The sequence below is a fragment of the Macadamia integrifolia genome, unplaced genomic scaffold, assembly GCF_013358625.1.
Source record: "Macadamia integrifolia cultivar HAES 741 unplaced genomic scaffold, SCU_Mint_v3 scaffold721, whole genome shotgun sequence".
In the NCBI taxonomy this organism is placed as follows: Eukaryota; Viridiplantae; Streptophyta; class Magnoliopsida; order Proteales; family Proteaceae; genus Macadamia; species Macadamia integrifolia.
Window position 1 is genome coordinate 105,747 of NW_024870524.1, and position 2,660 is coordinate 108,406.

General features: G+C 40.7%; 1 non-coding gene across 1 annotated transcript; it reads right to left on the minus strand.

Annotated features, from left to right (window-relative positions):
- Positions 1-1,069: 1,069 nt before the first annotated feature.
- Positions 1,070-1,176, minus strand: LOC122069814. The gene has a single exon (XR_006137545.1). It is a non-coding gene; the product is annotated as a small nucleolar RNA R71 (small nucleolar RNA).
- Positions 1,177-2,660: the final 1,484 nt, after the last annotated feature.

The following is a 2,660-nucleotide window of genomic DNA, read 5'->3' on the forward strand; positions in this document are numbered from 1 at the left end:
GGCTTGCGTCTTTAAATTCTTAGATGACGAATGGTTAGGACGTTATTTTAGATACATATGTTTAGGACGGTAATTAGAATTAGATCACAACCATTAATCGGTTCACTTTCGCATTATTAAAAGAAATAAAAAATAAAGTGGCTGCTCTCCCTGTGTTCGACCCGTAGCTACACTGATCCGTACGCTTGCGGTTACATTTTAAATCTCAAACAAGTTTTTGGCGCCATTGCCGGGGAGAGAGTTCCATGTTATTTTTCACTTTCTTTTGGTAAATCGGAGTGCTTTGTTTTATATTTTTTCTTTTCTTTTGTTGAATTCCTGAGAAGAACAACTTGCAATAATAGTTGTATCAGTGGAGGTCGCCATGCCTCACAGTATGATAAAGACAGGTTTCGCCCTGTAGCAGTACCTCAGGAATTGACCTGAGCAACCCCGGATCCCTGCCGGTAAGCTCCCAAAAAACCAAAAAAAAAAAAAAAAAAAATCAAAAAATTCAAAAAAAAATCAAAAAAAAATAAAAAAAAGTTTTGCTATCCATTCTTTTGTGCTTGTCTTACTTTAGTTGTGGGTAGTTTTCTGTTGCATGAGTGTTAAGTGGGTACGTAATACTAAGAATCGGTTAGAAAGAAGAGATCCAACAAGTAGTGACCCTATACGTTTGCTCTCTTTAAAACCCTTCAATATGGGAGACCAACAGCAAAACCCTTCACCTAAATCTCTGAAAGATAGGTTCTACCATGCTAGAACAACCCAACCTTCTTGCATAGTTCTACCACAAGCCCAGGGCAATAATTTTGAACTCAAATCTCAATACATCACTATGTTGCCCCACTTCCATGGGTTGACCTCTGAGGATGCATACCTATTTCTAAGGGAATTTGAAGAGGTATGTGTTCTAATTAAGATCCAACAGCTTTCTGATGATGCTGTTAAGCTTAGGTTTATCACTTTTGCATTGAAAGACCAAGCTAAGAAGTGGTTGTATGGGTTACCCACAAATTCCATAACCTCATGGGAACAGTTCACAGTTGTCTTCCTTAAGAAGTTTTTCCCAACTCACAAGACCAATAAGCTTAGAAGTGATATCCTTCAGTTTAGGCAAAAGCCTAGTGAGTCATTTTCCAAACTTATGGAGAGATTCAAGGATCTACTCCAAGAATGCCCTCACCATGGCCTAGACCTATGGCATTTATGTCAAATAATTTATGAGGGTATTGATTACCCAACTAAACAAATGATAGAGTCTATGTGCCCTGAGGGATTCACATCCTTTACAGATGAAGGAAAGGCATGGGAATTCTTACTTGACTTAGCTGACAAAACCCGTGAGTGGGAATCAACCCAAGAGAGTGAAAGAACCATAGGAGGAAAAGGATATTTTGTGGATGGGATAGTAGCCAAGGAAGCCCATTTGGATAGCCTAATCAAGAGGATTGAGGCTATTGTTCCTAGAGAGCCATCATCAGTCAATTTGGTTAAGATTTGTGCTTGGTGCCAATCCCCTGGACATGTCATAGAAGAATGCCCCAACACCTCTGGGGGCACTTCTAATGATAGTGTTAATGCCTTATACCAGAATAATCCATATAGTAACACCTACAATCCAGGATGGAGAAATCACCCAAATTTCTCTTGGAATCAGGGCAACCAAGCAGGACCTTCCAATTTCTATAATCAAGGTCAACCTGGACCCCAAAGGCCTCCCTTTGCACAACAATCTTTTTCTCAAAATACTTTTCCTAGGTCAAATGTAGGACCTCAGGCGAGTTTTCCTAGGGCCCCTCTTCTATCATCTTATCAGCAACCCCCTGGGTTTACCAACACTGGAGAGGCAAGTAGAATAAGTGACTTGGAAAAAAATATGGCCCTCCTCATGACAAGCCATCAAAATCTTACGAGAGAACTTACCCAAGTTGTCTCAATTATGCGTGAGAGGGAGAAGGGAACTTTACCCAGTCAACCAGAGCCTAACCCTAGGCATCATCAGCCTGTTAGTTCACAAGGACCAACTAATGCACCACTGAATATAGTACAAGGTCAGACTCAACAAGGGCCCTCTAACCAATGTAATGTTGTTTATGCCCTTAGGAGTGGTAGAGAGTACCTACAGAGCGTTCCTAAATCTTCCCCATCTATTACTCCTGTTAACTCTTCTTCAGTTGAGGACACAAATGTGCCTCTTGTTCCAGGTTCGTCTGATGAACCTAAAGATTTTTCTGAAACTAAAGATGATTTGGTTGAGGAAACCAAAAATGATTCTTCTGAACAGGGGCAAATCCCTAACAGTCCTTATGTTCATCCTGTCCCATTTCCTAATCGCTTGGTAAACAAAAAGAAGACTGCTTCCATGGACAAAATTTTAGAAGTCTTCAAAAAGGTAGAAGTAAACATCCCTCTTTTGGATGCCATATCCCAGATCCCCGCCTATGCAAAGGTACTGAAAGATTTGTGTACTCACAAACGTATCACTAGTGTGCCCAAAAAGGCGTTCTTGGCAGGTAACATTAGTTCCATAATTACTCAGCCTATAGCAGCCAAGTATAAGGATCCAGGGAGCCCTACCATATCTTGTGTCATAGGCAACACCTATATTGAGCATGCCTTACTTGACCTTGGCGCAAGTGTGAATCTTTTACCTTACCATGTGTACAAGCAACTAG